General features: G+C 36.1%; 1 long non-coding RNA gene across 3 annotated transcripts; it reads left to right on the top strand.

The window, feature by feature from the left end:
- The first annotated feature begins 6,426 nt into the window (after positions 1-6,426).
- Positions 6,427-8,570, top strand: LOC103962657. 3 transcript variants are annotated; one of them, XR_007251711.1, is made up of 6 exons: positions 6,427-6,692; positions 7,057-7,195; positions 7,406-7,434; positions 7,553-7,627; positions 8,158-8,241; positions 8,348-8,570. It is a non-coding gene; the product is annotated as an uncharacterized LOC103962657 (long non-coding RNA). The 3 variants fall into 3 exon arrangements; XR_007251709.1 differs by having other exon boundaries at positions 7,054-7,195; XR_007251710.1 differs by having other exon boundaries at positions 7,048-7,195.
- The last annotated feature ends 4,123 nt before the right edge of the window (positions 8,571-12,693 follow it).

Below are 12,693 nucleotides of genomic sequence, written 5' to 3'. Positions count from 1 at the left end.
CAAGCAACAAGATACAAAGAAATTCAAACAATTTTTTTCAATGCGCCACAAAGCACATTGTCTGACACATAAACATACATGAACATCTAGTGTACTCTATCATGTCTGATTTTATTATTTTAAAATGTTATATTGATTAAAAATAAATAAATAAACACATGTTTAAAATTTTCTTTTTTTCACTCATGGTCTTGTCGGATATAACCGGCACGAACAAAGCAAAATTTTAACGGCAACTAGAATAATCTCTGAATGTATTTTTTTTGCAATTTTTTACACATGCTATCTCGAAGTATATACAAACATATTTGACGATTGGATCATTGAAACTAGTTTCGTAGAATGCATATGCTATCAAATTGATAGATTTAACATACACCTAAGAGTTAATGTTATACTTCCATTAAGTATAAAATAAGATTTATCCACTAGTGTAAATATTTTAAATTGAAGATTGAATTCAATCATTGCATTCTTATAGGGTTGAAGAGTGTAGCTGTAAAAAATCATCAAAATCGGAGCTAAAATAACCGTTGAATTGTGATTTTTCGTTTATAACCATCGAAAACTTTTGCTCCGTTACCTAATATCTAAATGTTTGTTTTTTGCCATTTTTTACGTATACGATCTCGAAGTGTTTACAAACAAGTTTGACGGTTGGATTGTTGAAAAACGTTTCGTAGAATGCGTATCGCATCAAAATGGTAGATTAAACAAACACTTAGAGTTAATGTTATACTTTCCCATCAAGTATAAAATAAGATTTTGTGGTATCCAATAGTGTAAATATTTTAAATTGAATATCAAATTCATTCAATGCATTCTTATAGGGTCGAGAAGTGTAGCTATAAAAAATCATCAAAATCGGAGCTAAAATAACCGTTAAATTGTGATTTTTCTTTTATAACCGTCGAAAACTTTTGTTCCGTTACGTAATCTCTGAATGTTTGTTTTTAACGATTTTTTACGTATGCAATCTCGGAGTATGCACAAATAAATTTGACAGTTGGATTGTTGAAAAAAGTTTCGTAGAATGCATATCGAGTCAAAACGGTAGATTAAAAAAACACTTAGAGTTAATGTTATACTTCCTCATCAAGTATAAAATAAGATTTTGCATCCAATAGTGTAAATATTTTAAATTGAAGATCAAATTTATTCATTGCATTCTTATAGGGTTGAGGAGTGTAGCTGAAAAAAATCATTAAAATTGGAGCTAAAGTAACTGTTAAATTGTGATTTTTCGTTTATAACCGACAAAAACTTTTGTTCTGTTACCTAATCTCTTAATGTTTTTTTTTTTTTATGATTTTTTACGTATGTGATCTCGGAGTGTGTACAAATAAGTTTGACGGTTGGATCATTGAAAAACGCTTCGTAGAATGCGTATCGTATCAAAATAGTAGATTAAACAAATACTTAAGAGTTAATGTTATACTTCCATTAAGTATAAAATAAGATTTTGTGGTATCCACTAGTGTAAATATTTTAAATTGAAGATCAAATTTATTCATTACATTCTTATAGGATCAAGTAGTATAGCTGTAAAAAAATCGTTAAAATCAAAGCTAAAATAATCGTTAAATTGTAAATTTTCGTTTATAACCGTCGAAAACTTTTGTTCTGTTACGTAATCTCTGAATGTTTGTTTTTTTACGATTTTTTACATATGCGATCTTGTAATATTTACAAACAAGTTTGACGGTTATATCATGGAAACTAATTTCGTAGAATGCATAAATTTGCCTAAATTTTGAAGTTGGAAAAGTAATTTGTGTTAAATTTTTATTTATGTTTTTCAACTATTGATTAGACAATATTTAGTTTGTGCGATGACATTTTCATTGTACCATCCTCTTTTTGTTTCTATATCGCATAGTTTACATGGATTATTATCTATTAAACCAAAAATGAAAAAATTATCTATTAAACCAAACAATTATTTATTTAATTTTTAAAAACATATTCTATTTAAATACTTATTATTTATTTATTTATTTATTTATTAAACCCAACGATTATTATTTTATTTTTTTAAATTGTAACAAAATTTTGTTTTGGGGGAGGGGGGGAATTTAAAATTTTGGAGGAAAATTTAAAATTTTCAAAGGGAATTTTGGGGGGATTTTTGCCGCCATTTTGTTTCTGTCGGATATAACCGACATTAATAAAAAGTTTATGTCGGTTTTTATTTTAAAAAAATGTTTTGTCGGTTTTAACCGACAATAATGAAAATTTTCCACAATATAACCCCTCCATCTCTTCCTTACTCTGGTGCTTCTCCCTTCCCCCTTTTCTCCTCTCCTCATTTTCTTTGTCAACACAAGCTCATTTTCTTTGGCATTAGTCTCAAGCTTTGATTCCACAGAAGGGGATATAATATTTTCAGCTTTCACAACAACACCATCTGCATGAGACTTTGAGCTTTCAAATTGCAACTTGGTATTGCCTCCATCTGATTTTTTTCTTGCTGTTCTTAAGGGATTTAAGAGGTGTCCCAAGTCCCTCAACCTTCAACTCATTTTTAGCCTTCTCGTTTGACGGTTTCTTATCTTTGTCTGCATTCTTTTGGTCTTGCAAGTGTTGTATCCAACAAGCTCCAAGTTCCCATCTCACAAAATTATCAGAATCTAGTTCCTCTTTCTCAAGCTTAGCAAGACTTTCTTCTAACACCCCCTCAACAAAAACACACGAGGCTGAAAGATATTTGTGTTCCAGAATTTGCATATGTGATGCCGGTTTATTCAGCTCTGAAGGTATTGTCTTGCGAAGTAGTAATCTTAAACTGCAAAAAACAAGATACTAGTTAGGCTCTTATACTGAAAACTGCATGACAAAAGGTTGGTAGCTTTACATAATACTCACTGACATTTGCGCACCCATTGATATTAAGGGCATTAGCACCGTTGCTCCCTTGGCTAAGAATTTAAGGGCCCTGAGATTTTCGAGATCGAGCTCTGGCGAGGTTTCGGATGGTGAATGCAGGGGATATGGAAAATGCAGAATTTTTTTAATTATTATTAATATATTTTATGTCGGTTTTATCCGACAAGAATGTTTTTATTTATTCATATAATAAATTCTGTCGGTTATATCCGACAAAAGTCTTGGCAGTTTATGTATTTTCTATCGGTTTTAGTATTTTCTGTAGGAAAATTCATTTCCTGAAGCAGGCAATTCTGTCACTTATTATATCCACCACTGCATCCATTTTTTGTCGAATTTTGCTTAAAATCTGACACTAATATACGTTTTTTGTCGATTTTTGGACCACCAGTTATAGATAATTTTGTAGTAGTGTGCCTCGCTAATCTGCCCCATTTGTAATGAGCAAGACGAATCTGTGGAGCATATGCTCTTGCTATGCCCATGGGTTGAACTTATCTGGTTTGGAGGACAACTTAACTACAAGGTGAATAAAAATGAAATTAATACTTTTGGCAATTGGTTGCATTCTTTAATTGGAACTAATATGGGGAACAAGCAGGAAAAGCACGATTAATGTCACAAGTGGCGTTCACTTGTTGGAATATTTGGAAAGAGAGATGCAATGCTATTTTCAATCAAAAAACTGTGTCACCATTGTAGGTTATTCAAAAGATCAATTGCGCCTATGCAGCTTTCATAGAGGCTACCAGAAGAACTCAAAAGGCTACAATTGGAATGCAGACAATTTCAAGTAACCATGGAAATCTTCTTGGTAATTCTCAACCTACCTCTGTTTGGTATCCACTTGATCTTTCATTTTTCAAAATAAACGTGGATGCTAGCTGGAAACAACTAAAAAAAGGCAATGTTGCAGTGGTGATTAGAGATTCAAATTGTAAGTTTGTTGCAGCTAGGAAATCTAACATAAAGGCTTCAAGGGTGAAGTGGCAGAAGCAATGGCAATCTTGGAAGGGTGTATGCTGGCTAAACAAATGGAGTTAGACAAAGTACTCAAAGGAGTTAATTTTATGCTTAAATAACTCCATATCCATTGGTAGATGGGAGACTTTTCCGGTTCTAAGGAAAATTATGCAAATGAAGGAATCTTTCCAGATTTGTTGATGGTCCTGGGTCCCTAGATCATCAAACATGGCGGTTAATTGGTCAGCGTCTTTCAAGAATTCGAAGATGAGAGATTCTACATAGGTCGATAGACCTCCATCTTCGATTGTTCATATCTTGAACAAAGATAAACTACCTTACCCACCTTAAGTCTTGTTTTTGTTCGAGGGGTAATGGGTGACACTGTGTTGTTGTTTTGTGTCGGCCCTCTGATCCCTTTATCACTCTTGTGTTGTATCCCCTATATTTTTGTTGCCTTGTTAGTCCTCTGAGTGAGCTTTTTTGTATTATTTGACTTTGCTCTGGTTATATAAATCCAGTTTACCAAAAAAAAAAAAAACACATTTTGGGAAGGAAGGTCCATGCATCCTTCTCTTTCCCTTTTTATTTTTTTTTGTTTTTTTTTGTTTTTGCCTTTTTCCATATTTTATCTGCTTTCTTTTCAATGAAAGTGGACTTGATCAAATATATGATGAAGCAAAGCAACACTAACAGTTCTCACAAGAAGTTTCTGCATTGTGCACGCACAGTCAATCGAGTCTCTTTCCCTTACCAGTCAGTCACTGTATATGTCTGAAGTTTTCGAAAGGTAGCATATTTGATGGGACAAATAAATCTCATCTGTACCTATTTTTTTCAGTTAAAATCAAACGGAGAGATGGGCTACTTTTTTTTTTTTTTTTTCATTGAACCATAATTAGTCACATTATGATTGTAGTCTTAGAGTGGGAATCCTCGCCGAATCCTTACCAGATCCTCTTTGTGAGGATCTCCAAAATTTTCAAATCACATTATTTCATCGTATATCATGCGGTCAAAAATTATTGTAAATTTTTTTATTTAAAATTGAATATAAACAGTATCTAATGAAAACTGAATGCACAATATACGATGAACGAATGTAATTAGAAGATATTCGGGATCCTCACAAAAAGGATTTAGCGAGGATACTCTCTCGTAGTCTTATCCTTTAATTTCGATTAAAATACAACTTAAAATCACATTATTCGGTGATTTATATCCCCCTTTTTTCTTTGCGTTAGAGGAGTTTTGTTTGTAGGTCAACTATATGATGAATTGTAATACCTAAACATCTGTTTTTACGAGTCTTGATTTAGCTACTAATGAGTTGTAGGGTCGGTTTAGACAACTAGAGTGTGCATGGGATTACCTTTTAGTTGCAATTACCTCATCTTATTAGGGTTACGGAAAAAAAAACACCCCAATGGATATAAGATTGAATTCATGATGATCTTTAGTCCTAACATTTTCTCTCTCCTCTCCCCATACAAATTTTAGAAAAACTTGTGTAACGGGACTCGGGTCACATAACTCTCATAAAATTAAAACATAAGACTTGTGTATTGTTCTCTTAGGCCCTATACTGGTCTTGCAAGTGTGATGACTCCCCTAAAACGACAATCCTACTAAAGTATATCACGACTTTAGGAGCTCATGGTATTAGATTATTCACTTGGGCTCTGTTTGACAGATCGGATAAAGGATCGGATATGATTAGTTATACGGACTCGGATGTTTGACGTTCACTCGTACTAAATAAGCGCCGGATTAATTTAACCGGTCGGATAGGATAACACGGTATACACCCGCTTAATAAAACCAACCAAAACGCCCAGATTATTTAGTCGGGGAAGAAGAATATGGGAGAGAAAGGGAGGGAGTTTGGGGGGTGTGGCGGAGAGAGTTGGGGAACAATTATTTGGGATTCTTCTGCAGTCGGGTCTGCAGTCGGGGAAGAAGAAGGGAGAGAGAGGGAGGGTGTTTGGGGGATGCGGAGAGATCTGGGAACGAAAAAATGATTTCACTTTTTTTTAAATTTTTTTTTTTTAGGTTTGATTCTTCCTATCTAGTATAATATCAAACACAGTATAAATAATACGGTCACTAGTCCGATACTGCACCAAACATCCGACTAATTTAGTCAGTACTATCCGATGACTATTTATCCTATTCGACAAAAATAGTCAGTACAGTCCGAACTGTCCTTAATTATTCTTGTTCTTTTGCCAATTAAAGAGGACTTCCCTAGGCTTTAGGAGCTCATGTTATGTTAAGATTATTAACTTAATTATTCTTGTTCCTTTTTCTGTCAAGACACTAACAACAACCCTCTTCTTGTAGTCAGTACGGTCAGTACGGTCAATACAAATTCTATATACACCAAAACCCAAACTCCTAGTTACTGTTCGTGGACAGTGGAGTGGCGAAAATGTCCTCCAAAAATTTTTCGCTCAACGTTTTCCTTCAGCTTTCTACAGTGCAAGGACAATTCTACCCTTGGTAAACACGCGTCTGTCATCGGTAGTTCTTCCGCTCCATTTCTTCCCGGCCTTTTGTTTGGGTTCCCTTCTCTCTCTTCATTTTCAGCTTTTCCTTATTTTGTTTGACTCCTGCTCTCCCCGTCTCCCTCCTCGCCTCACTCTTCTCTGCACCAAGCAGCTTGATTTTGGGCTTCACCATTTCTCTTCGAATCAAGGTCTCTATTTTCTCTCCCTATTTTCCCAAACTAGGTTTCCCTCTCTCTGTGTAAAAACCCTAGATCTCGCCACTGCCAGAAAGTCGAAGCTCGACCCTTCGAGCTTCAATCCGCCTTGCTGATCGCCTCCACCTAAACCCCTCTGGTAAATTTCCCAACTTTTCCCCCAATTCTTTTTTTCTCTCTATTTCTGCGTTTTGGAAAGGTTTCCGGTTTTTGCCTTCTTAAGCTTATGTTTCTGAAAGGACCTTGATTTTGTGTTTAATTCGGGTTGTTGCGTCGTGAATTTTGAATTTTATGTTGAATTTGGGTTTTTACATTGTGAATTTTGAATCTTTAGCCTGATTATGCTGTAATTAATTTTAATTTTGTGGGTTTGAGTGAATTCTGCACCTTTTCTTTTCGTTCTTTAATTTTTGAGTTCGATCTGTTAAATATGTGTGATTACTGGGTTTTTCTGATCTGTTAAAAATTGAGACTTTTGTTCTACCAAATTTGAGTTGCAGCAGAAGGAAGCTAGGAGGTGCAGCAACTGGAAGTCGGATTTCACTCCCGTGGCTGAAATTAGATCAAGTTTTGGCTGATTTGATCTGAGCACGCACAGATTGTTTTCGAGGTTTTTGACTCCTACCCTCCCAGAAACTTGATGTACGAAAATTTCAAATTTTTTGGTGTTTTTTATTTATTTTCAGTGTTCATTTCTGATTAAATTATTAGTTTTGATAAACCTATTTAGAATCTGATCTGGGTTTTGCCTGGATTCCAGAGTAAAAACCTTGAAACTTGAAGGTATAAAAATTTCAATTTTTATTTATTTTCAGTGTTACTCTCTGATTAATATTATTCTGGGTTTTGCAGAAGTGCTATTCTTGCTGAAGACCTGCCATGTAAGTGATTTAATTTTTGCTTTTCGAATTTCTACTTTTCATGCATAATTATGAATATGTAGATGATTTGTGGTAATTTTTTTTTACTTAATCTCCAATTCAAAGTGGGTGATTGCAGATTGATTGATCTGTTTCTTCGTCGTCGATTCAGCTACTCTCCTAGGTTCATTGCAGATTGATGTGTTTGCTGCTGGTATGTTTTGCTATTGTTTCTCGCACTGGTAATTGTGTGTTTTGTGTGTTGATTTGGCATCTCAAGCATATACGGATTTCTATCAGTCTTTGAAGTTTGATTGATCTAAAACTATAATATATGTTTATATATATCTATAATATATGTTTATATATATATATATATATATATATATATTCTCGAATAGGGATAGGATGTAAAACAGTGAGAGTATGTTTAGGGGTTAAAAAATTTTACTTCTCCCTGCAAGACAAAACATAGATTCCATTGCTGCAACTTCCATTGAAATTGCAATATCTACGATTAGATCATTGCTATATACAACTCTTAATTAGAAGCAGCAAATACAATTTTCAAACTTTGAGTCATGTTGCCTTTTCAAGCTTTCAATCATGCACTAATGATTCTGGAAAAGCAGTTGTGTCATTGTTTCTTTGAAATATCAGATATTCAATATAACAATGTAAACCTTGCTAATTAATGTTGTTTAAGTACTGATTGTTTCCTCGCTCACCTTGTCATTACCCTAGCGAGCTTCGTCTTGCCGTCTCCACAGCCCACTTCGCCCAACTCGATTCATCGTCTCAACCACCACCTCAACATCGACCTTCCAGGTTCAATCTCTGTCTCTAGAAATTCAGTTTTTCCTTTCTTTTGATTTATTTTTAAATTTTAAATGTTTTTGTTGATGATTTGGTTAATTGAATTTGACTAAATCAGGTGTTAGATCAAAGTGTACCTTCAACCCTCGAGAAGGTGATCTAGGTGAAGGTCGTAAAAACAAGCATTTGAAGCACGTGTATGTAGGCAATCTATATATTATTATGTGATACTAATCATTTTCTTTGTTTATTAGAGATTAAAAATGCAAGTGTACTAAACTGGAAGCTCAAATATTGAATAATATAATGAACACCCGAACACATGGTACAATTTGACACAATTTCGAGATTTTCTACATCTTCAACAATGTTTCAAACCCGCCGCAACGCGCGGTACAATTTGCTAGTATATAGCTAAAAGGCCCAAAGGGAAAAGATGGTTGTTGGAAAAGGGGGAGTTAGAAAATAGACGTGTCTTCAACTTCTGCCGAGAGAAGCACTTTCTTTGCGGGCCAAGAGGAGAAGCACTTAGCAATACATAGTACGTTTGTTTCTGCTAAATTCGTATTAAAAGACCATACAATCTCGACTGCAAAAAGAGGGAAATATTTACACAATGCTAATCATTGACAATTCCAGGAACTAGTGGTACAAAGGAAGCAAAGGTGCAAAGTTTGAGATGAAAAAGATGGTTAGATATCGTGAACGAAATGTGCAATATCGGACGAAACTCCCTGAACGAAATTTTGATCCAGCCTATCTGTCACACCTCCATATCAGAAGAAATAAGTACAGGAAGAGTAAATAAATTCTGGCGATCACGGTTAACTAGGCCAGGGGTTTGTAAAGGAAAATGCAAGGGAGACCATGCTTTTAGATCACATTTTATAGATCACGTGATGAGGTGATTGATGGTTGAATTCTTTCTTTAATAATTTAAAGAAGAAATTTAATCATTACCCGCCACATCATGTGGTCTACAAAATATGATTTAAGTAGAGGGTCTGCAGGAACCAATTTCGAGTAGTTGATAATCGTATACATGAAACCATTTAGAGAAATAAAAGTAAAGAGGGAATTGATGTTCTAGAATGTTTCTAATTACAAGATCATGATTCAAAACAGATGTTACTATGGACACACTTGTGTAAGCGTGTATAGATCTTAACAAAAGCATGTTACATGCATACCGAATACTGAAGCCAAAAGAAATGCTATCCAACACAAGGGCATCACCAATAGCTTTTGTCTCTGGTGTTTGCAGCAGATAGTGAGCCTACAAGGATTGCAAGTATCACCCGTTAAAACGCTGACAAAACCTTTTAATTTGTGTATCTACGTTCATTCAGGGATAAGCCTCTTAGGATTACTCAGGTTCTTTATTTTGGAACATTTTTTACACAACACAGGACAACAAAATTATCGCTATCTTAAGAAGGTAAGACGGAACAAGAAGCTCATTTACATGGAAGAAAACAAAAAAAAAAAAAAACAAAAAAAACAGAAATGTAGCACTACAACGAAAGACTTTCTGTTTTGAATTTTGAGATTTCTGTAGTCATAACATATCTTAATTCCCTTAAGTTATATATACAACCCTGCAATTAAGGCCTTTGGCATAGCCTCACCTCCTCCCCATGAACAATAAGGGATGAAGGAAGTTTCAGGGTTCCATGCCCCGTAGATGCAATATTGAAGAAACCTTTCAGTGCATTTTGCAATCATTTGAACATAATAAGACATTAATTAATATCGTGTTCACATAAAACCACGGGGAATGTCATTTTTAAATGTTAACAATTGAAAATGCTTGTACAAATTTTTAGTGATAAACTTGAATGTGGTTCCCTAGTATAGTTTATTAAGAGCACGGAAGCTTATCTGCATAAACAAAGCTTTATCTCGTACTAATTAGAAGAACATGCAAACAACGTAACAGATAGATCTAACTGCACTGTTTGTCAACGATGAACATGCATGTCCCTTCTTTCAAGCAACTAAAGCTTTTTACGAAATCTAGAATTCTGTGGTTGTCATGTGCAACACCAGAAGAGGGATCATGGGCTATAAGCAGGACGTGGAGTGTTTTGGAATGCATTTTACATTATGGTGCAGCTGGAAAAGTTTATCGTCATCTTCACTCTTCGTAAGAAGCAAAGAAATCAAATGCACTTTTGCAAGGACCCGGATGACAGTTGCCATTAGAGTTGCTCCTGAAACTCCGCCAAGAAGCGACCCTTCGCTTCCTGTTCTCGAAACTGCGATAAATTAAAAATAACACCATTGCTTAAAAACGTAAAGAAAACAAACAAAAGCATGTATTTTTGGAGCATTTCTCTGTAATTTTGCAGAAGAAATTAAGAGCTTAAAGGCAAATGAGCCGCCGCTGAGGAGGAGGAAGTCGTAGACTGCAGAGGTAGCCGGAGCCATCTCCGCCAGCTAATTAAGAAGTGCACAAGAATCGACGACTGCATTTTAGGTTCGGCTTTGAAGCTTGTGTTGCTGAGTACCAAGTTGCCACTTGCGAAAGGGATCGGGGTTGGAAAATGCGGGAGAGTTGAATGTGGGAATTCTGCGACGGTGTTCGTACAAACAATTTCTAGGTAGCTGGGAGGACAGGGAGACTGGGGAACCGGGGGCGAAGAACGAGGGAGCCAATTTCACTTGGGGTTTGACAGAAGCCCAAAATTTGGTGCGAAGAGGGAATTCCCGGTTGATAGTTTGATTTACAAGAATGACTTACATAGATCGTATAACATTATTAGATTAAGAATTGAGAGGCTTACATAGATCGTGTAATATTATTAGATCAAGAAGTCACGTGGCATAAACTCGTTCTATGTAAGTTATTTTCTTGATTGAATTATTGGTAGTCTCATTAATATAATAAAACGACTATAATGGTGTTGGGATTTATATCATTTTCTGCAACGAAAATGATAAAAAGTGTGGTTGAAAACTGTAGACATCAAAATTTCGGTGAAATGAATGTTGACCAATAATTAAAATTTCAACGCTCACGTATCACATAAATTTTACATGTAGCGTGTGACTCAACGAAAAATCGAAATAAATTGGAAAAGTCATCAAATAGGACACGTGTCAATACCTGGCAGAAATGATTTATTTCATCTGATTATTTAAATCCAAAAATCAAGTTTTGGAATTCTATAAATAGGAGGCCAAAGACATTCATAAAAAAAAAAAGAAGGGGAGAAGGAAGAAAGAAAGAAAGGAAGAAAGGAAGAAGCTTTGAAACTCTAAAGCTCTCAAGCAAATCCCGAAGGATCAAGAAAGCAATCTTCGTTCTTCGTCAAATCCACCTTCAAGATCAAGCCCCGACGGCCTTTGAGGAAAGTGTTCATCGTTCATCATCCACCTTCAAGATCAAGCCCCGACGGCCCTTGAAGAAAGTGTTCATCGTTCATCATCCGTTCATCCCAAGATCAAGCCCCAACGGCCCCTTTGGATCAACAACCTCAACAAATCCATACATCCAATCAACCTTCAAGATTAAGCCCAGAAGCCCTTGAAGATCCGCTCATCCATCAACCTTCAAGATCAAGCCCCGACGGCCCTTGAAGAACTTCCACCAACTCAAGATCAAGCCCCGACGGCCCTTGAAGAAAGTGTTCATCGTTCATCATCCGTTCATCCCAAGATCAAGCCCCAACGGCCCCTTTGGATCAACAACCTCAACAAATCCATACATCCAATCAACCTTCAAGATTAAGCCCAGAAGCCCTTGAAGATCCGCTCATCCATCAACCTTCAAGATCAAGCCCCGACGGCCCTTGAAGAACTCCAACCAACTCAAGATCAAGCCCCGACGGCCCTTGAAGAAAGTGTTCATCGCTCATCATCCGTACATCCTAAGATCAAGCCCCAACGGCCCCTTTGGATCAACAACCTCAACAAACTCATACACCCATTCTTCAAGATCAAGCCCAACGCCCCTTGAAGATCCATTCATCAACTGTTCATCCTTAGATCAAGCCCCGACGGCCCTTTGGATCAACAACTCATCCACAAACCCACATCCTACGAAGATAGAATCAGAGGATCAAATTACAAAGAGATTGTAACCCCAAAATCATTAATACAAAAAATATATTTTGTACACGTATTCTTGTCGCTTGTTTCAGGAATTTCTCGTGTTTACAAATTTGGCACGCCCGGTGGGATAATCTCTACCTCTCATCTCTATCCTCAAATCATCAAAAAACGTAAATGGCATCAAGAAAAGATCAAGCTGTTCCTGCAATCAAAGCAAAGAACAAGAACATCATCGCCGCAAGTGGTGATATTTCGGGCATCATAACCCGAAGTAAGGCAAGAGATCTTTTTGCCGCGGCTTCCGTCCCTGCATTAACTCTGTCAAAGGAACAAGAGCACCTGAGGTACGAGCCTGTGATCACCCTAGCCTCGCTAAGGGCATCAAAAGGGGAGAGCCCAAGGAAATAC

Source organism: the organism of the source record quoted next, unplaced genomic scaffold (assembly GCF_019419815.1).
Source record: "Pyrus x bretschneideri cultivar Hongxiangsu unplaced genomic scaffold, Pyrus_bretschneideri_v1 Contig42, whole genome shotgun sequence".
Classification (NCBI taxonomy): Eukaryota; Viridiplantae; Streptophyta; class Magnoliopsida; order Rosales; family Rosaceae; genus Pyrus; species Pyrus x bretschneideri.
This window is presented reverse-complemented; position numbering and strand designations above follow the sequence as displayed.